Raw genomic sequence first — 22,347 nt, forward strand, 5'->3', positions numbered from 1 at the left:
GAGTGGCAGAGGCCTAAATTCATCATGTGCAGGCATAGGTCTCAGCAGAATAGGGGCGAGTGGCAGCAGGAGTCGCAGCGAGAGGCCTGATCTCCCGGTATCGGCTAGCGGTCGTGTCTCGACCAGCAACCCATCTGCCGTCATCGATTGGTTAACACAGTCATCCACTTAATCACAAGTGACATCTGATACCCCCATTCAACAGTCGGTGGGTTCCTCAGACACAACCCTCAGTTGGCATGGCCCGGGAGCAGTCCCTGTCATCCCATTGCCTCTGTCCTATGCTGTTACCTCCCCTACAGAAGTATCTTATGCTGTGGGTTCAGCTCCACTATTCAGTGAGGACGATCTAATAGAGAACAGTCAGCAGCTACTGCCCAGCCAAAAGTGGAGGAGACATCCCCGCTTCCTCTGCTAGGCGGGCAAGTAGTGATGAGGAGAGTGACGTGGGAGGTGGTGTTGCCAGCATTCAACATCCTGAAGCAGACACTGTTGAGGAACCTGAGGAGGACATCAGTGACATGCAGGTGTATGGCAAACTTCAAGGAGGATAGGAATTCCGGCGCTGACCAAGGAGGAGACAATGGAGCCAGGTGTATAACGAACAGATTGAATCCAATGTGACGCGTTTCACCGCGCTTGCGCAGTTTCATCAGGCATGGTGGCAGAAATGGAAATTCAGTAGCTAAACATGCCGGGGGAGACCACTTGCTTTGTGGCAGCCTACCTTCCTGGGAGGTAGTGGAACAGGGGTTCCTGGAGATGGCGGCAGTAGCAGTCAGTTAGTTTGGACTGTGGAAAATCATCTACTCGGCGGTGTGGCAGTTTTTCATCAAGCATACGGAAGAGGTTAACATAGCCACATGCAAGATGTGTCGGCAGAAGGTGAAGCGTGGCCAGGGTCCCAATGTTGGCACCACAGCACTGTGTCAACATATGCTGGGCCACCATAAAGTGGCCTGGGAGAACCGTGGGTCCGATGTGGTTGTCCAGCCTGCTGCATCACACAGTGGCAAGCCTCTTTCAGCCAGCCAAGGCTCCACCACCTCAGCCAAAAGGAGCTGTGTCATACCCTCCTTCTGTCTCTCCAGATACTCCTGCTCCTCCTACTTTGTCAGTCTTTCCGCCAGCAATCCATCAGCGAAGCGATGTCCAAGAGACAACAGTATGTACCCACTCATCCAACAGTGCAGAAGCTGAATGTGCTCCTGTCCAAGTTGCACATGCTGCAGTCCCTCCCTTTTCAAGTGGTGGACTCTGCACCTTTCAGAGAACTGATGGCTTGAGCGGAGGTGGAGAGTCCCAAGCTGTCGTTTCTTTGCGAAGAAGGCAGTACCAGCACTGCACAACTTTGTGGAAGAGAAGGTGGGCAAGTCCTTGAGCCTGTCGGTGTGTACCAAAGTGCACTGCAACACCGACTTCTGGAGCTGTAACTATGGTCATGAACAATACATGTCCTTTACGGCCCACTTTGTGAATGTGGTTCCTGCACAGCCACAACAGCAACTTGGACAGGTCACGCTGCTTCCTCCTCCATGCTCTCAGGCCATTGGTCCTGTGACAGTGTGCAACTCCGCCTTCTCATCCTCCACAGTGTCCTCAGCCTCCACTGCACGGACAAGTCTCAGTGCCATGTGTGCAGGGCACAGCTGTGTCACGCTGTTCTTCACATGGTTTACCTTGGCGAAAAGAGTCACACAGGGGAGGAACTGCTAAAAGTCATTCATAAAGAAATCTGAGCATGGCTTACTCCACAAAAACTGGAAATGGGAACCATGGTGACTGACAATGGGAAGAACATCTTGTCTGCGCTGCGACAAGGAAGGCTGAGTCATGCGCCCTGTATGGCACACGTGTTCAATCTGGTTGTCAACCGGTTCCTGAAGTGTTCCCCCAATTTGCAAGATATCCTAACAATAGGAAGGAAACTTTGCATGCACTTTAGCCACTCGTACTCCGCAAAGCACACCCTCCTTGAGCTACAGTGTCCGAATGGTATCCCCCAACATAGTCTGATTTGCGACATTGCCACACGTTGGAATTCCACCCTCCATACGTTGGACCAACTATACAAACCGAGAAAAGCCATCACCGATTTCTTGATGATCCAAGCGGTTAGGGAGACTCCCCTGTGTAACTTCAATGTGAACTAGTGGCATACGTGACAGCTGCGGTTTGCTCAGGCCCTTTGAGGAAGCCACATTATTAGTCACTCGCCAGGATTTCCTACAACACGTGTTGGAAACGATGGCTGGTCAGGGCACTGGAGACATGGTACCTACATCTCATGGCCACATGAGCCCTGTGGGGGCTGAACTGAAGGAGGAGGAGGGGGAGAGGCACAGTGGAGCACAGTTTAGTTTTCGTGAAATGGGCGATTTTTCTAGTAACCTTACAGGAGAGGAGGAGCAGGAGCAGCTAGAGGGTTATGAGGAAGGTGGGACAGAGGACCCAGACACACCGTGGCAGTATGTAGTGGAGATGGAGATAGGGAGTCCCTCCGAGTCACTTGCACAAATGGCACGATGCCTCTGCACTCACAATCCACTGCCATGGCTGCTGGGGAGGGATGGGTTGGCAGGAGCAGTACCAGCTCCATCAGTCCCTGATGAGTACCTTTCTTCACCCGCATAATGAAGCAACTGATCAGCAGCAGGTAGACCTGGAGCAGGACCTGAACCAGCAGGTGGTGGCATACCCATGCCAACACACCTTGAAGATCCGCTGCACTTCTGGGCAGCCAAACTTGATTTGTGGCCGCAACTAGCAGATTTTGCCCTGGAAAATATGTCCTGCCTGGCCAGTAGTGTGCCATCAGAGCAGGTGATTAGAGCGGCAGGGGCCATAGTCACCCCAAGAAGAACTCGTCTGTCCACAAAAATGTGGAGAGATTGACCTTTGTGAAGGTGAATCAGGCATGGATCACCCAGGATTTCCACCCACCAATGCCTGATGCATGAGAGTAGATTGACTGTACGGTGTCCATTTTAGGACATCGTCAGTCATCAGCCGTACCTCCATCCTCTGTCGGGCAAAACAGCGTCCCGACTCCTCCCTCAGACCAATCTCCGTCAGGTGTCAGCCACAACTCCCTCCTTTGTCATTCTAAAGTCTCTCATCCAAAACTCCATCATCCCTCAGACGAAAAACCTTCCTGCCGTGTAGCAGCGTCAGTGTCGGCTCTCTGCTATACGGGTTCTGCTGTACATGCTATTCAATGTTGGCTCTGCTATACAGTGCTGTGCAGAGTCTGCTCTGCTATGCGGCAGGAAGTGGCATCTGAGGGAGAATCGTCTGAGGCATGATGGCGTTTTTGATGAGGGACTTTCGGATGAGGGAGTTGTAGCTGAAGGATGACAGCGATTGGTGTGAGGGAGGAGGTGCGACGCTGTTTCGCCTGACGGAGGACGGAGTTGGGGCTGACAACTGACTGCGATTGGTCGGAGGGGGAGGCGGTACGCTATTTTGCCTGAAGGAGGACGGAGTTGCGGCTGATGACTCATGGTGAATGGTCCGAGGGAGGAGGCAGGACGCTGTTTTGCCTAATGGAGGACGGAGTTGTGGCTGCGACTGACTGCGATTGGGCCAAGGGAGGAGGTGGGACGCTGTTTTGCCTGAAGGAGGACGTAGTTGCGGTTGACGAGTGACGACGATTGGTCCGAGGGAAGAGGCGGGACGCTGTTTTGCCTGACTGAGGACGGAGGTACAGCTGACTATGTCCTAAAATGGACATCGTATGACCATGGTGCCACACCAACACTTCACAAATATGGATAGTGCCAAACAGATTTAAGGCGCTGCTCCCCAGTTACAAACATTCCTGCACATCAGACCTTTTTTCACCCACCTTCGTCACCGGGTACTGTTTCAGGACTCCTGATGCTGCTGCTGCCGCATTTAGTCTGCCTCATTCAGCCACTATATGTTTTCCTCATGCTGCCGGCACCTCTACACCATTTTGTAAATTTTGGGAAACTTCCGTTTCTACGCAGTAAATTTTTTTGGTATAAATGACACTTTATCTTTATTCTGTAGGTCCATACGATTAAGGTTTGATACCCTACTTATATAGGTTTGATTTTGTCGTACTTTTGAAAAAAATAATAACTACATGCACTAAAATTGATTCATTTAAATTTGTCCTCTTCTGACCCCTATAACTTTTTATTATTTTTCCACGTATGGGGTGGTATGAAAGCTAATTTTTTGTGCCGTGATCTGAAGTTTTAATCGGTACCATTTTTGTTTTGATCAGACTTTTTGATCGCTTTTTATTCCTTTTTTTTATGGTATAAAAAGTTACCAAAAATACGCTATTTGGGACTTTGGAATTTTTTTGCGCGTACACCATTGACCGTGCAGCTTAATTAACAATATATTTTTATAATTCGTACATTTACGCACGTGGTGATACCACATATGTTTATTTTTATATTATTTCTTATATGAAATTTGGGAAAAAGGGGGGTGATTTAAACTTTTAATAAGGAAGGGGTGAATGTGTGTGTGTTTTTATCATTATGAGCTTTATCATTATGAGCTCCAGAGCCGGCATAGGAGGAAAGGTAAGCCCACCGGCTACCTCCACAGTGGATCACGCTGCGGGGGGGTGATCCACCTCACTGGACCGCCAGGGATGGGATACAGGCACCTTTAGCCACCGCAGTCAGCTTTGACAACGGCGATCTAAAGGGTTAATAGCCTCCCGCGGCGATAGCCGCATGTCGGCTATTAATGCCGGACCCCAGCTACATGAATCAGCTGGGGCCTGGCCGGTATGACGCGGGCTCGAGTCGGGAGCCCGCATCATACCCCGTTAACGGCACATGGACGAGCATAGACGTCCATGGCCGTTAACGGGTTAATCTTAGGGATTGTGAGACCCTATGGTCTCCTCATGCTGCAGTCAACTCCAGGCTGTGTCATTCAGCCACTACAGTCAAGGCCGTAAATGTTGGCACCCCTGAAATAAAATTAAGTATTTCTCACAAAAAAAAGGATTGAAGTAACACATGTTTTGCTATACACATGTTTATTCCCTTTGTGCTAAACCAAAAAGGGAGGAAAAAAAGCAAATTGGACATAATGTTGCACACCCTTTGGAACAAATAACTGAAATCAGTTGCTTCCTATAACCATCAATAAGCTTCTTACACCTCTCAGCCGGAATGTTGGACCAGTCTTGCTTTGCAAACTGCTCCAGGTCTCTCATATTAGAAGGGCGCCTTTTTCCAACAGCAATTTTAAGATCTCTCCACAGGTGTTCAATGGGATTTAGATCTGAACTCATCGCTGGCCACTTCAGAACTCTCCAGGGCTTTGTTGCCATCCATTTCTGGGTGCTTTTTGATGTATGTTTTGGGTCATTCTCCTGCTGGAAGACCCAAGATCTCGGATGCAAACCCAGCTTTCTGACACTGGGCTGTACAGTGCGACCCAAAATCCGTTAGTAGTCCTCAGATTTCATGATGATTTACACACATTCAAGGCACCCAGTGCCAGAGGCGGCAATACAACCCCAAAACATCATTAAACCTCCACCATATTTCACTGTAGGTAATGTGTTCTTTTCTTTGTAGGCCTCATTCCATTTTCGGTAAACAGTAGAATGATGTGCTTTACCAAAAAGCTCTATCTTGGTCTCATCTGTCCACAAGTCGTTTTCCCAGAAGGATTTTGGCTTACTCAAGTTCATTTTGGCAAAACTTAGTCTTTCTTTTTTATGTCTGTGTCAGCAGTGGGGTCCTTCTGGGTCTCCTGCCATAGCCTTTCATTTCATTTAAATGTTGACGGATAGTTTGCACTGACACTGATGCTCCCTGAGCCTGCAGGACAGCTTGAATATCTTTGGAACTTGTTTGGGGCTGCTTATCCACCATTCGGACTATCCTGCGTAGACACCTTTCATAAATTTTTCTCTTCCGTCCATTTCTCTTCCGTCTAGTGGGTGGCAAACTTCTTGATAATGTGGAGATTTCTGGAGATGGACGTGTAACCTTGAGATTGTTGATATTTTTCCACAATTTTAATTCTCAAGTCCTCAGACGGTTCTCTTCTCCTCTTTCTGTTGCCCATGCTTAGTGTGGCACACACAGAAACACAATGCAATGACTAAGTGACCTTCTCTCCTTTTTATCTTATCTTTCAGGTGTGATTTTTATATTGCCCACACCTGTTACTTGCCCCAGGTGAGTTAAAAGGAGCATCACATGCTTGAAACTAAATTTGAAAAGGTGCCAATAATTTTGTCCAGCCAATTTTTATAGTTTGGAGTAACATTATGTCCAATTTGTGTATTGGAACTAAACCAAAAAAGGGTGGGAAAAAAACACATAGGGAATAAACGTGTATAGCAAAACATGTGTTACTGCAATGCTTTTCTGTGAGAAATACTTCATTTAAAAAAAAAAAATTCAGGGGAGACAACATTTACGGCCATGACTCTATATGGTCTCCTCATGCTGCTGGGACATTACCTAAACATTTTTATGGTAGCACTAGCTACCGTAAACTTAGGGATTGTGAGGCACTATGGTCTCCTCATGCTGCCGCCAACTCCAGGCTGCGTCATTCAGCCATTATATGGTCTACTCTTGTTGCCACCAATTCCAGGCTGTGTCATTCTGCCAGATTATGGTCCCTCATGCTGCTGCCACCTCTAGGCTCTGTCACCTCTAGGATCTTAGATTTAAATTTCAAAAAAACGATGAAGCGATAACAGTGAACCATAACTGATTTAAATGAAACATTTGCAGGGGCAGGGGCTGGAACAGGGGGTATCTCACCTGTACGTAAAAGCTTTTTCACGGCAGCCACTTCTAGCTTTATGTGCCCACTTATCCAATGGCACAGAAGCTGAATGTGCTCCTGTCCAAGTTGCTGGTACTGCAGTCCCTCCCTCCCCTCCCAGAGTATGGGGGTGCGCTGAGAGGCAGGGGCTGGAACAGGTGGTATCTCGCCTCGCGGCGGACCACCAGCTCGATGCTCATCAGAATGGGTAATCAAAGAGTTAAAATAAATTCAAATTAAATTAAATAAAAATTATATAAAAAATCTGCCACATCCAGACACTCTACAGCAGTGATTCTAATAGCGATGCCTGTAATCTGCATGTCATACTGAATAACAGTATTATTTCACTAACAGCACACTCCCTATGCGTGGTAGGACAAGGAAAAGTGTTCTACACCCCTATTGAGCCTCTCTGTAGGCCAGAAATAGCCGTTTTTAATAGCAATTCGCCTCAAATAAATTCAGACTAATCCAAAAAAAATCTGAAAAATCAGCGAATCGGCTGAATCGGATTTTTCAAAAATTCGCTCATCTCTTATCGCAGGGATTCGGCAGCTGGGGACCCCCCGCGATCTTGGTGCAGTCCCCGGCATTCTGTGATGTCACAGCCACGTCCATTAGTGACGTCATGCCATGCTCCCTAGACATGAATGGAGGGGGCGTGTTGTGATGTGTGAAACCACACTCTTATCTCAGCATATACAATTTTGCTGAGTATGTACAGGTTGCTTGGGGGTGATAGGAATGTGATTGTAAAGATCACATTCCTATCAGCCTCAGATCTTGGCATGTACAGGCTACCTGAGTATGTAAAGGTTGAGTGAGGGTAATATGAGTGTGGTTACAGCAATCACACTCCTATCATTTTCAGATCTCAGCATATACAGGTTATCTAAGTATGTAAAGGTTGTGTGAGGGTGATAGGAGTGTGATTTCTGCAAACACACTCCTATCACTCTTACACTCTATCATTCTCAGTGTATTCAGAGTTTAATTGCTGTAACCATACTGTACGGTTGCCTACTGGTGGTAGTGTGTATATTGAAGGAGGGGGCTGAGCACGATTGGGCGTGGATGAGGGTATGGTTAGAGCATGACTGAGGTATGGTTAGGGCATTGTTAGGGGCGTGGTGGAGACTATTAGATTAGATATGTGAGCTAGATAGTATATGAGATTGATAGATTAGATAAGTAAAATAGTTTAGATGTGTGGGATATATATGTGAGATTAGATTAGATGTGTGAGATAGATTAGATGTGTGGGATATATATGTGAGATAGATTAGATGTGTGAGATAGATTTAGATGTGTGAGATATATTTGTGGTCATGGCTCGAAAGGCCGTACGAGCAAGTATACGAAAAAGGAGAACAAGAGTACTTACCGTCCTGAGCCTTGGAACCCCGGTAGACCTAGTACAGAATTAAGAAATACAAACAGCGGATGAGGTGTGCCCAATAACCGCGACCGAGGGCACGCCTATAGAGGGCATGCCCTATGTATGGATTATGATAGAAAAAGGGAGGGTTGGGTGGGTGACGCCCACGAGTCATACGCCCCTACCTGAGGGAGAGGGGAGTTTATATACCCCACGCCACTCCCACAAATGCAGCCAATTAGGCTTTTTACTTGTGGTCATGGCTCGAAAGGCCGTACGAGCAAGTATACGAAAAAGGAGAACAAGAGTACTTACCGTCCTGAGCCTTGGAACCCCGGTAGACCTAGTACAGAATTAAGAAATACAAACAGCGGATGAGGTGTGCCCAATAACCGCGACCGAGGGCACGCCTATAGAGGGCAAAGAGTCAAGAGTAGGGTGTAACTCTATTTTATTTGTATCATAACGCCAAGACTTTAAACACATTAGCCATTTCGGTAGAGGGATCCGGAATGTACCGGTCAAAACAGCTGGAGTTCCAGCGGCCTAGCTTCTTAATGATGTGAGCTGGGACATCATGTTTGGAGGCTGCGGAGGCCGCCCCGATCCTGAACGAGTGTCCTGAGATGACAGCGGGATCATGACCTAGCATGGTGACTAGGGAGCGGACGTATCTGATAAACTGGGAGGAAGACAGAGCATGCCCAGCCACCGGGAGGAGCGGACTGTCCGCTGCTTGCCCGGACAGCATTGAGAGGAGGTCGGTGAGAGACGAGACTGGGCACCACTGATGTGAGGTGGGGAAATATCTGATGGATGCTCCCCATCTGCAGGTTTTGGTGGATGGAAGGGTGAAAGTGAAACCTAGCCTGTTGGATGATAGCTGGCTCAGGGTTGGCCCGGGTGCTCTGCAGCCAGTGCGCCTGAACTCCCCCGGTCTAAGGAAGCCGTAAAAAGCAAGGTGTATGGCAGCTTTGATGACCGTGCTGAGGTGAAAACCAAAAGGGTGCATGTCCAGTAAGGAAGACATAGCCCGGAAAAGATCCCCCGTGACCGGTGCGCGAGAAAGAGATTTGGGGTGCGACAAGACTGAAATGCCCTTGAGTGCTGCTTTGATCGGATGAGCCGAGAGTAGAGAAGAGTCGTGAGGGTGCGAGAGTGACCTGTGGTGTTGAAGACCTGTTAAGTGAAGTTTGATGGTGTTCTGGGATAAGTGTAAAGAAGAATGGCAAAAACCAACAAAAGCTAGGGCAGAGTGTAAAGTGATTGTGGGGGAAAGCCCTAAGCCCTGCATGAAGGAGAAGAAAACCGCCCAAGCGGTATCATAAGCCCGGATCGTGCTGGGAGCTAAAGACTTCTTGATTAGAGTGTTGGCAATGGAGACGTATCTGGCTAGTCCGTCAGCAGTTGTTGGAACGGAGGCACCGGGACTCCGACCCGGTCTGCGTCTGGTTGTACCTGAAAAAACACACCGAATTTAGCCCGAGAGAGTGCATCAGCCGCCAAGTTCTTCCTACCTTCTATGTGCTCGATCAAAAAAATGGAAATTGTGCTGGAGAGACAATAGAATGAACCTCCTGACAAAGCGCATAATGTGGGGGGACCTAGAGCGTCCTCTGTTGAGAATGTCAACTGTAGCGGAATTATCGCACAGAAAATGAACTGTGGAGTTAGCCCAGGAATTTCCCCAGACAGCAGCGGCGGCTACGATGGGAAATGTTTCAAACAGGGCTGAAGTTACTCTGAAGTCAGGAATGTTGCGGATCTCAGCTGGCCAGGGGCCGACTAACCATTTGTTCCTGAAAATGGCTGCGAAGCCAACCGATGAGGCATCGGACACTATAGTCGGGGACCCGTCTGATAAAGGGGGAACGAAGAAAGAGACACCGTTCCAGCTCTCCAAGAAGTGATCCCACATGAGTAGGTCAGCCATCGCCTCATTGTTAATGTGGATGACCTGCCTCTGACCCGATACTGAAGGGAGAAGGTCCAAAAGTCTGGATATGAAGGCTCTCCCCTGCGGGATGATCCTCATAGCGAAAGCCATCATGCCCAGGAGGCTCTGGAGTTCGACCCTGGTTACTGTGCGACTCCTGGATAGGTTGTGTATCATCTCCCGGGTTCTGACTAGTTTCTCTTGGGGAAGCCTAGCCTGCATGTTTACAGTGTCTAGGATGACGCCCAAGAACACCAGCTGCCTGACGGGGCCCTCCGTCTTGTGAGGTGCCACTGGGACCCCGATTTCCTTGAACAGAGACAGTAGTGAAGTGAGGTTGAGAGGAGCGAGACTAGGATGTTCGAGTAGTAAGAAGTCATCCAGGTAATGTATGACGTGCTGGCAGTCAGCCACGTTCTGGAGTGCCCAATGCAGTGCTGTGGCTAGTTGGTCAAAGAGCCAGGGGCTGCTCTTTGCCCCGAACGTGAGCTTAACTGCGAAATAATACTTGTCCAGCCACCTGACACCGTGCCATTGCCAGAGGTCTTGTCTGATCGGGAGTAGTTTGAAAGCGTCCGTTATGTCCGCTTTGGACAACCAAGTGTTTCTCCCTAACTGTAGGATGATCTGTATGGCTCGGTCAATAGTAGCATATTTCATGGAGAACTCGTCGGAGGGGATTAAAGCATTGATGCTGGGAATGATGGAGGAATAAGGCGCTGAGAGGTCATAGATTAATCTTCTTTTATTAGAATATTTGCCTGTGGCAAGCCCCAGAGGGCTGACTCTCCAACATGAAAAAGGGGGCACATCAAAGGGACCTATCATGAAACCTTTTGCCAGTTCCTGCTGGATTAGCCCGGACACGATCTCTGGCTCGGAAAGGGCTGATAACAGGTTACCACATTCATACGTGCTTTGCGGCAAAGCGACCAAACCTGTGTGGAACCCATCGCAGAAACCCGCCACCAGCCATCTCACCCAGTCAGGCCCAGGATGACCAGCTAGGACCTGGGCGAGGACCCGGACCTGTACCACGCCTAGTCATGCCTGAGGGCCCTTCTGGGAGCAGATAGAGCTGGGGTGAGCCCTGAAACAAATGAAACACACATGTAGTAGTCTGCAATTGCTGTACATGCAGAAGGAAAGATTGAAGTTATTGCAGATCTGGGTCTTGCCCAGGTACCTCACTGGTCTACCGAGCCTATCTAAGGCGGCCACGTTCCTTGGAGCTGGAGGGGTGAAGGCGTTCAGGCTCCTACTGGTGCTGGGTTCCCCTGGGTTGCTGACCTGCGGGCACCAGCTGGAGGAATGCGTGGTCACCCCGCATGCGGTGCAGGAGGGGGCTTTCAGACCCGCGAAATGTTCGCAGTATAGCTCCGTGTCTATGGACCCCCAGTTGGTGACGTAGCCGAACTGCGCGTATGCGGCTGCTACTTTTGCTGAAAAAGACTTGTGGTACTCGTAGAACGTGGTACCCCCGTATTTGTACGCCATCTGCACAACCCTGTGTAAATACAGGTCCAACTCCTCCCTGCGGCCAGGGCTGACTGAACAGAGTACGTCCCTGAATAGTCCAAATGCCAGCACAAACTCAGTGACACTCAACTTCCTGCTGAGCCTAGCGTCCTTGCTTATGAACGTGACCGCCAACTCCCCGCAGGCAACGGTTTTGGTATCATGTACGTCCGTGGTGGCAATTAGCAGAGAGGCGAGGTTGACCTCTTTTCCCTCAAGGATGTCCTTTTTTATGGCTGCCGGGATGAAATGTGCGGGCGTGATGATCGGTGGAGGATGTGGCATACCTGAAGGCGTGGCCTGAGAGGTAGAAGCCGTGGGCGACGCTGCGGTCGGGACTGCTTTGTCGCTCCTGGAGAGTTCCATTAGGTCTAGCCTAGCCTTGAAACCTGACACCGTCGTAAGCACCTCAGTCATCATAGTGTGAAGCTGAGACAAGGAGGCGCTTGAGACTTGATCCTGGGCCGCAGCCTGGCTACCCCGGGGGGCTTGGTCAGCATTCAGCAAGTTGAATAACTCGCCCTTCCTAGCTGAGGCCGGGAAGGGGACACCCCTCCTTCTCAACTCTTCCATTAGCCTGGGGATGGTCCAGGACCTGTATGAGGGCAAGCTGCCTCGGTCCGAGGCCCTGGCGGGAGTCTCAGGAACCGAGAGTGCCTCCTCGATATCCGCTGGCTGAGACATGCTGCTGGCAACCTGTCCGGGCCATAGAAGGGTGCCGGCAAGAATAGAGGAAAGAGAGAACAATAAAAAAAATGACTTTTTTTTTCCGTTCTTCTGGCTACAGAAGGGAACTGACCTGCTGAATTTCCTGAAAAGCTTCCAACACCGGGAGTACTGACCGCACGGTAATGGCTTCCAGCTGTGGACATTTAATGAAAAGATTAATTTACACATGAATGTGACCGACCGAAAGGTGTGATGGAGGAAAGTGTGATACTGAAACTGAGGCTAAATGTATGCTGTTGCGCTGAAGAAGAGTCAGAACAGCATACGCAGAGGACCCCACTGAAGATGAGTCAGACGCAGGTGATCCTCTGCCTATGAGTGATGTCGAGTCGTTCTGAAGAAGAGTCAGAAATAACCATGTCGTCAAGCCCCAACTGAAAATTGAGTCAGGCTGGGGCCGATTGACGTGAGTGTGGTGACGCACGTGGCTCTGAAGACGTGTCAGTAGCAGCGTCCTAACCGGTGGCGGGAGTGCTCGTGACTGCGTAAATGTACGGGATGAGTATGGAGTGATAGACGGAGGGAGAACATACGGTTCCCCTCTCTAATATTGATTCTGTAAGTACCTCAACTGAAAGCTGTATGAGATGTTACGGGAATACGGACACAATCCGACCACCTGGTACCCTGTGGAGCAAGCAAAACGTGATGAGGCAGGAAGCAACCTGACTGACCGTAACTGCCAACGTTGATGAGCCACCGGCCGTCAAGCTACATATATGTATACAGTGACATCAAGCAAACAAGTTCCGTGCCGTAGTGGTGACAAGCAGCTCCCAACCCCGCTCCCTTGACACCCCCTCCCCCTCCCTCTGGCAACCAGGACCGGCTGGGCCTAGCGACTCCTGCCATGTGCCCACCTTGTATGTGAAACGGGGGGGCTGGAGCAGTGGTGGGAAAGAGTCGCTGTCCCCTGAGAAAAATCCGGCGTGATTAGTAGGGCCTACGTGCCCTGGAGGGAAGCTGTGGCCTCCGTGCGTGGCTCTAACTGAAAACCGAATCGACCCCCCCCCCCCCCCAGCCGAGCGGCGAAGGGGAGCGGGACTGTGTTGCGGGTCCCGGGAAACCCCTCCCCTTTGGCCGGGGCAGTTTGTGGGGAGGCCGTCAGCGGCAGCGTCCTCCGGCTGAGCAATGGCAGCACCGCGGCGCCGGACGACGCCGTCACTAACCCCCCCCCGGGCCAGAAGCCCCGCCCAGCCAGCGCACGAGGCAGGAGATGGCGTGGAAGCGGGGCACCAGGCCCAGGAACCAGGGAGGTCCCCCACCCACACCCGGAAGCGCAACACCGGGGAGAACGCCGCAGTGCAGGGCCCGACAACCCGTTCCCCCCCCGGCCAGCCGAGCGAGTGATGACGGCCGGCAGGAGAGGACGGGCCGCGCGACCCTCAGGAGCAGCGCTCCCCCAGAGCGGCAGCGAGCAGGTAGCAGGCGGGTAACCGGGACAGGGGCCTGGGCCTGCGGCAGGAGTGATACTCACCGACCTGAAACACGAAAATAACTGCAACCCACTGCAAACAACTGACACCTCCTAACACGGTATCCTGCAAGAGAAATACCGCCCACGAGTCATACGCCCCTACCTGAGGGAGAGGGGAGTTTATATACCCCACGCCACTCCCACAAATGCAGCCAATTAGGCTTTTTACATGTGAGATAGATTAGATGTGTGAGATATATGTGAGATAGATTAGATGTGTGAGATAGATTAGATGTGTGAGATATATATGTGAGATAGATTAGATGTGTGAGATATATATGTGAGATAGATTAGATGTGTGAGATATATATGTGAGATAGATTAGATGTGCGAGATATATATGTGAGATAGATTAGATGTGCGGGATATGTATGTGAGATAGATTAGATGTGCGGGATATGTATGTGAGATAGATTAGATGTGTGAGATATATATGTGAGATAGATTAGATGTGTGAGATATATATGTGAGATAGATTAGATGTGTGAGATATATATGTGAGATAGATTAGATGTGTGAGATATATATGTGAGATAGATTAGATGTGTGAGATATATATGTGAGATAGATTAGATGTGTGGGATATATATGTGAGATAGATTAGATGTGCGTGATATGTATGTGAGATAGATTAGATGTGAGATATATATATATATATATATATATATATATATATATATATATTTATATGTGTGTGTGTGTGTGAGATAGATTAGACAGATATGAGATAGATTAGATGTGTGAGATATATATGTGAGATAGATGTGTGAGATATATATGTGAGATAGATTAGATGTGTGAGATATATATGTGAGATAGATGTGTGAGATATATATGTGAGATAGATTAGATGTGTGAGATATATATGTGAGATAGATGTGTGAGATATATATAGATTAGATGTGTGAGATATATACATGTATGTATGTGAGATAGATTAGACAGATATGAGATAGAATATAAAGGTAATCAGGATATATGGTTTCTCTCCTGTGATCCCTGACAAGTGACACATCTCATCCATAGGTGACTTATTCCCTATTCTCTACATCCCATATATCGCCCCAGAATGCCTCTGTCTCTACAAAACTACCAGAGAAACCAGAAGAAGAGGGAAGAGAAAGGAGGAAGAAGGAGGACAATAAGGGCAGCTTCTGCTTTTACTGCACCCAGAGGAGTTTCAAGGGGAGAAGAAATCCCCGGTCTATGGTGTAAAGAGAGAAAGAAAACTTGGTGGCGGAGGAGGAGGGGAGGAAGTGAGAAAACAAAAGAGATAGAGACAGGGCTGTTGCCGGCTGCTGCTTCTCTCCTCTGTCTTTCTCTCTCGTAGGCTTAGGAGGAGCTGTTTTGCATCCATTCACGTCAGCCCTGCCTCATTCCCTTCTTCCTTCCTGCTACACAAGACACAGTAGAAGCCGAGAAGCAGTGACTGAGAGAGAGAAGAAGAGATAAGACATCTCAGCAGGAGCTCCTGCGTCTGTGCTGCCCGGAGACCCCGCACTTCACCTCAGGGTGAGTCCCTCCCTCTCCCCCCTCACTTTTATGCTCTCTATGGGCATGGGCACTTTTACCCACTCTTGTCTTACCCCCCCTCGGAGGGGTCTGGATGGTACGTTCTCTCTAGGGAAGGGTCGGCAGGGGAACATGGACGTTGCCTGAGCAGGGGGGTGTGAGCTGCCACAGGAGCAGCATGTCTTCTCTTTCACTTCCACATTCGCCTGTGTCACTCAAGGTGTGGTGTGATGGAGAGAAACATTCTAGTGAAGGGATATTGGAAGGGGGTACAGGAGGGGGCTGAAGTTTATTGCTCTCCTCCTCAGGAGCTGTAAACTTTATCTTGTCAGAGCTTGGGGGATGATGCTGAGCCAGAGAGCATGTGCCTGGGAGTTCAGTACCAGGGGATGGGCACAGTTCACACTGGTGAGGAGCTCTGTGCCCAGCAGAACACATCACCCTCCTGTGCCCACACTCCTCCAGACTGGGAATGGGTATCATCCTAATAGTAGTAAAAGTGGGCACTGGCAGAAAGCATTGGCACGCATCTATTGCCAGAATTGAGATCCATGTTGGCCAGCGCTTAAAAATATGTGAAATCCTGGCATAGTCCTGGGTGGCGCAGGAGACACACCTCAGCTATTGTATCTGGTGGCAGACATGGCAGGATATCCCAGTAGTTGTTTCGACCATCCTATAGGTCCTAGGTCTATAGCTGTTGCAAAACTACAACTCTCTGCTGGGAGTTGTAGTTTTGCAAGGCAGTTGTAGTTTTGCAACATCCGGAGGTCCCTAGTTTGGAAACCAATCCTCTAGGTCAGTGGTCTTCAACCTGCAGACCTCCAGATGTTTCAAAACTACCTGTCCGGGCATGCTGGGAGTTGTAGTTTTGCAACATCTGGAGGTCCGCAGGTTGAAGACCACTTCTCTAGGTTATCATATCTGGATCCAGGGGATATAGTCTGAATATTTGTATTGACTCGCAGAAGAGACTGTATGTGCGATGTAGCAGAATATGCCCTCTGTTTTTATTACCGCCTGGCATCTGTGCTCTTTTTATATTTTAGTTTCGCTGTAAAAACAAAATTAGCAACATGTGTCAGGCATATTGTGTTTTTTGTTTTGTTTGTTTTTTTTAAAGCAACCTGCTGCTTCCATTAACTCAGATGTGATACTGCTGCCCAGGATCGAGTATAACTAAAAAGGGGGTCAACCAGGGTGGAAGCAGGGCACCTATAGTAGCGCCCCCAGCTGTTTGCCTGCATGTTTTTGCAGTTTACAGTTCTCTAATTAGCTGAAACTGAACACAATTCCTCCTTCGAATGTTATCCGATGGAAGGGGATGTCAGGGGTTCACTAGCACAATAGACACTAGTGCCCTATACAATTTGCTGGCACCTGTAGATGTCAGCAGGGTCTAGTGCAGTGTTTCCAAGATGCCACCATCCTTTGGCGGTCTGGACATGCTGGGCGTTGTAGCTGGTTAGGAAACACTGGTTTAGTGAATGGAGCAGGAGGGCAACAGTTTATGTGATGTCATATGATCAGTCATTAGTGTCCCCTCATCTCTCCCTGTGTCACAGTCATTAGTCTCCCCTCATCTCTCCCTGTGTCACAGTCATTAGTCTCCCCTCATCTCTCCCTGTGTCACAGTCATTAGTGTCCCCTCATCTCTCCCTGTGTCACAGTCATTAGTGTCCCCTCATCTCTCCCTGTGTCACAGTCATTAGTGTCCCCTCATCTCTCCCTGTGTCACAGTCATTAGTGTCCCCTCATCTCTCCCTGTGTCACAGTCATTAGTGTCCCCTCATCTCTCCCTGTGTCAGTCATTACTTCCCCCTCATCTCCCCCTTTGTGCCAAAGACAATACTGTCGCCTTTTCTCCCCAGTGTGTCAGTTATTACTGTGCCCTCATCTCTCCCATGTGTCACAGTCAATACTGTCCCCTCATCTTCCCCCTGTTTGTCCTCTCATCTGTGTGTCACAGTAATTAGTGTCCCCTCATCTTTCAAAAAAAGCATACATATTATTTTACTTGCCTTTACCTCTGTTCCCACGCCGATCCCCCTTTCTGCGGTCATGCTCCATACTACTGATGTCCGTTGCTCATGTAACACCAGGGCACCAACTGCAGGCAGCGTGGGAATGAAGGGAGAGGTAAGTAAAACAGTTTTTCCTTTTTTAAAATAAAGATTGACAACACCTATTGGAAAGGGCTGACGTCACCATGAAATTCTTAGTTGCCAAATTCTTAACTGCCGCTCTATATTCCCCCACTGGAAGTGCTGCTCAATGTTGCGTACACATGTGCACATGCTTCTGCAGCTAGTCGCTGGTCTCTGCGGCCTCTTCCTTCATGTATAGAACATGACCACTGAGGCCGGTGATAGGCTGCAGTATCATCTGCACAATGTATAGGATGCCATCCCAGAATTACAGGCAGGGAACAGTGGAAGTATTATTTGTTTCTCCATATAACCTATATTACTACAGTGTGTACCTGTTGATTCGTAGCTGGAATATCTTGCTACTGTATAAGCAGTAGGCCATGGTGATATAAATATAGGCCGTCATTTCAGATATACTACCTAATATTACTTTATTGTTCTTCTGAAAATGCTAAGTTTTTCAGTTTTAGTTTATATTCTTGTGTGTGTGCGCGTTGGTGTTTATGAAGACAAACATGATTTTAGGTTGCTGAGAATTTTGTGGTTTAGGTGCTAAAATGTACTGATGGTAGTAATGTACTGCTATATTTTAAAGGGGTTACCCAGCAGGAAGTGTTATCTTTATAAAGATGCCAGGCTGTCTGATTAAAAATAAATAAATAATTTACATTCTGTGCTACCCCACTGCCTTCAGTAATGCTGCTCCTGAACTCTGGTGCTCTCCTCTTCCAAGTGCTGGGGGCCAAATGTCAGTTGCGCTCAGCCAGTAACTGGCCACAGCGGTGTCCCAACTCAGCCAGTGATTTGCTGAAAGGCAGTTAACGTCTTGGGCCCAGCGTGGTCTCAGCCTCACTCTTCTTCCTGGTGCTAGGGCCCAATGCCTGAGCCCAATTCATAGCCACTATGCCAATCACTGTCTGAGACGAGACACTGCTGTGGCAAGTGAGTGGCTTAGCAGCAATTCTCGTATTGACCCACCCAACCATTCGCCCCCCACCACCCGGTAGAGGAGAACATTTGGAAAACAGGAGCAGCATTACCAGAGGCCACGGAAGGTATGTACAGGTTTGTTTTTTATTAAAGCAAACAGCCTGAACATCTTTATAAAGGAACGCTTTCTGCTGGATAACCCCTTTAATAGTTCGTCTGAATTTGACAGCAAGAAAAGGCCAGTAGGCCATCTACCTGTATTGTGTATGGTAGATCTGTATAATATACCTTTTGGATTATTCACAATTTATCTACCGTATATACTCGAGTATAAGCCGACCCGAGTATAAGCCGAGACCCCTAATTTCAACCCAAAATCCCAGGAAAAGTTATTGACTCGAGTATAAGCCTAGGGTGGGAAATACCTCATCCCCCCCTGTCATCATCCAGACCCGTCATTAACATCCTCATCATCCCCTTGTCATCATCCCACACATCCCCCCTTCATCATCCCCTTGTCATCATCCCACACATCCCCTTATCATCCCACACATCCCCCCTTCATCATCCCCTTGTCATCATCCCACACATCCCCTTATCCCACACATCCCCCCTTCATCATCCCCTTGTCATCATCCCACACATCCCCCCTTCATCATCCCCTTGTCATCATCCCACACATCCCCTTATCCCACACATCCCCCCTTCATCATCCCCTTGTCATCATCCCACACATCCCCTTATCATCCCACACATCCCCCCTTCATCATCCCCTTGTCATCATCCCACACATCCCCTTATCATCCCACACATCCCCCCTTCATCATCCCCTTGTCATCATCCCACACCCCCCCCCCTTCATCATCCCCACCCCCCTTCATCATCCCCACACCCCCCCCCCCTTCATCATCCTCTTCTCATCATTCGCCCTCAGTGGTCTTCAACCTGCGGACCTCCAGAGGTTTCAAAACTACAACTCCCAGCAAGCCCGGGCAGCCATCGGCTGTCCGGGCTTGCTGGGAGTTGTAGTTTTGAAACCTCCGGAGGTCCGCAGGTTGAAGACCACTGCGGCCTTCAACATGCGGACCTCCAGAGGTTTCAAAACTACAACTCCCAGCAAGCCCGGGCAGCCATCGGCTGTCCGGGCTTGCTGGGAGTTGTAGTTTAGAAACCTCCGGAGGTCCGCAGGTTGAAGACCACTGCGGCCTTCAACATCATCCAGCCCCCTCTCACCCCCTTTAGTTCTGAGTACTCACCTCCGCTCGGCGCTGGTCCGGTCCTGCAGGGCTGTCCGGTGAGGAGGTGGTCCGGTGAGGAGGTGGTCCGGGCTGCTATCTTCACCGGGGGCGCCTCTTCTCCGCGCTTCCGGCCCGGAATAGAGCCGTTGCCTTAACAACGACGCATCTGCGTCGTTGTCAAGGCAACGTGACTATTCTGAGGCCGGGCCCGAAGCGCTTAGAAGAGGCGCCCCCGGTGAAGATAGCAGCCCGGACCACCTCCTCACCGGACCACCTCCTTACCGGACAGCCCTGCAGGACCGGACCAGCGCCGAGCGGAGGTGAGTACTCAGAACTAAAGGGGGTGAGAGGGGGCTGGATGATGTTGAAGGCCGCAGTGGTCTTCAACCTGCGGACCTCCGGAGGTTTCAAAACTACAACTCCCAGCAAGCCCGGACAGCCGATGGCTGCCCTGGCTTGCTGGGAGTTGTAGTTTTGAAACCTCTGGAAGTCCGCAGGTTGAAGACCACTGCGGGTGGGGGAGTTCACTCGAGTATAAGCCGAGGGGGGTGTTTTCAGCACGAAAAATCGTGCTGAAAAACTCGGCTTATACTCGAGTATATACGGTATATTGAAAGTTCTTATTACTTGGCAGATTAGAAGGCAAATTGTCTCCTAAGTCACCACCAACTATTGCAAAAAAAGAAAAAAAACCCTGCTCATGGAATGTATCTATCACACTTTATGTATAGTCGGTTTCCATTAAGTCTCCCTCCTTTTTTCCAAATTTGTCATCCTGCTTTTGAAGTACTCGTTCAGTTCTGCCTTTCTGATCTCTTTTTTTACCCTTAATATTAACTTCTGCCGTTCTGTTCTTGTAGTTTAATTCATTTCCATTATGATAAGTATATGAGCAGATAACGGTTATGACCTTGTTTTTAGGAGGTTTATTTATTTTTTCATTCTTTTTGCGTATTAGTTAGGTGTATTTATACTGCAAGTCTAATACTGCCTGTGGGAGCATTACACAAAGGAGAGTTAAAGGGAATGTGTCAACAGATAAAACAGATTTTTATGTTAACCATATTTTTTAAGAATTTTTGTTGATGTTTTCAATTTCATTTATGTCAATGTTTCCATTTTACCATCTTTATTTTTTTAATTATTCCAGAAATTTAGCAGTTTCCATTTCAGTCACTGGGCCAAAGAGTAAGCTGAGACTTCCGGTTATGTACAGATCATTTTCCAGTAATTCCTTTCTTTTCATGAGAGACAGGAGTACAGTGTAACTACCACCATTCACAGCAGAGCTCAGTATCCCCCTTCTGTAAATTGACCTCTGAAAAGGTCACATAGAATGGCCAGTAGCATCTCCAATTCACCTGAATTGGTCAGCTTCTGTCTATTGCTGTCTATGGTCCATTGGGCTTTTTGTAAAGCCTATTACTAAAGCCGGTTAAAAACAGCTCAGGCAAGATGGCAGCCCCCATAATAATGCACAAAAAAAAAAAGAAATTTTATTTATAACAAATTCACAAATACCAACTGTTACTTGAGCTTTAAAATAATATAATTTAGAGTGATTGAGAAACTAAACAAATAATACAGACCAAGATCAGTTGCAAGGATTCAGCAATTTATGTAATTCAAAGGTGCGTCTGTATTTTCCCTGAAGAAATAATATCTTTTTATAACTTTAGATGTATTTCATGCATGAAATTACAGTGTACCGAGATTTGAAGACCGCATAGAAAACAGACCTATAATTCCGAACTTTCCTATTATTGGAGGAGTGAAACCAGCTGATAAAGTGGTTAAAAGGTGCATGTCATATGGCGCAGTGTTAATTTAGACCCTCATGCTTACACAAATCTTAGTCTTTCCTTCAATAACTGAGCCTTCTATTATAGCAACTGGTTTTATCCTAAAGTGAAAGGCATTCACTGTTCATCACATTCTCTGTATTATTGTTACCAACCATAACTGAATAGGCATAACATCAAGCCACCTGCCTAAAATTGCATAGATCCCCCCTTTGTGCTGCCAAAATAGCTCTAATATGCTGAAGTTTCGACTCCCCAAGACCTCTGAAGGGGTCTGTGGTATCTGGCACTAGGATGTTAGCAGCACATCCTTTAGGTCCTGTTAACTGTGGGGTGCAGTCTACAGGGATCCGACTTATTTTTCCAGCACATCTGACCGATGTTAAAGGGGTACTCCGGTGGAAAACATTTTTTCTAAATCAACTGGTGCCAAAAAGTTAAACAGATTTAAATTATTTCTGTTAAAAAATCTTAATCCTTCCAGTACTTATTAGCTGCTGAATACTACAGAGGAAATTATTTTCTTTATGGAACACAGAGCTCTCTGCTGACATCTCTGTCCATTTTAAGAACTATCCCCATAACAAACATATGCTGCTCTGGACAGTTCCTAAAATGGACAGAGATGTCAGCAGAGAGCACTGTGCTTGTAATGTTTTCCACCGGAGTACCCCTTTAAATTGGACTGAAATCTGGAATTTTGGAAAGCAAAGTCAACAGTTTGAACTCTTTGTCACGTTCTTTAATCCATTCCTGGCCGGTTTTTACAGTGCGGCAGGATGTTTTATCCTGCTGAAAGAGGTCAATGCAAGCCATATATACATAGCTCCTGTTTCCCACTGATCCCTGTAGCTCATGTTCAGCTTTGTCTAGTCCTCCATCTTC

General features: G+C 48.2%; 1 protein-coding gene across 21 annotated transcripts in view; it reads left to right on the forward strand.

Annotated features, from left to right (window-relative positions):
- Positions 1–22,347, forward strand: part of ZNF710 (zinc finger protein 710) — a 156,266-nt gene that overhangs the window by 57,332 nt on the left and 76,587 nt on the right. For 4 of the 21 annotated variants that reach the window (XR_008892448.1, XM_056571989.1, XM_056572002.1 and 1 more), the window contains exon 1: positions 15,050–15,342. The exons of 8 other annotated variants lie outside the window; for them this stretch is intronic. The gene's annotated coding sequence lies outside the window, so the exon portion shown is untranslated. Of the gene's footprint in view, positions 1–15,047; positions 15,343–15,546; positions 15,563–17,156; positions 17,482–18,310; positions 18,548–22,347 lie in introns of those variants that run through there. 9 more of the 21 variants (XM_056571988.1, XM_056572003.1, XM_056571995.1 and 6 more) reach the window with 4 other exon arrangements.

This window comes from Hyla sarda, chromosome 4 (genome assembly GCF_029499605.1).
Source record: "Hyla sarda isolate aHylSar1 chromosome 4, aHylSar1.hap1, whole genome shotgun sequence".
In the NCBI taxonomy this organism is placed as follows: Eukaryota; Metazoa; Chordata; class Amphibia; order Anura; family Hylidae; genus Hyla; species Hyla sarda.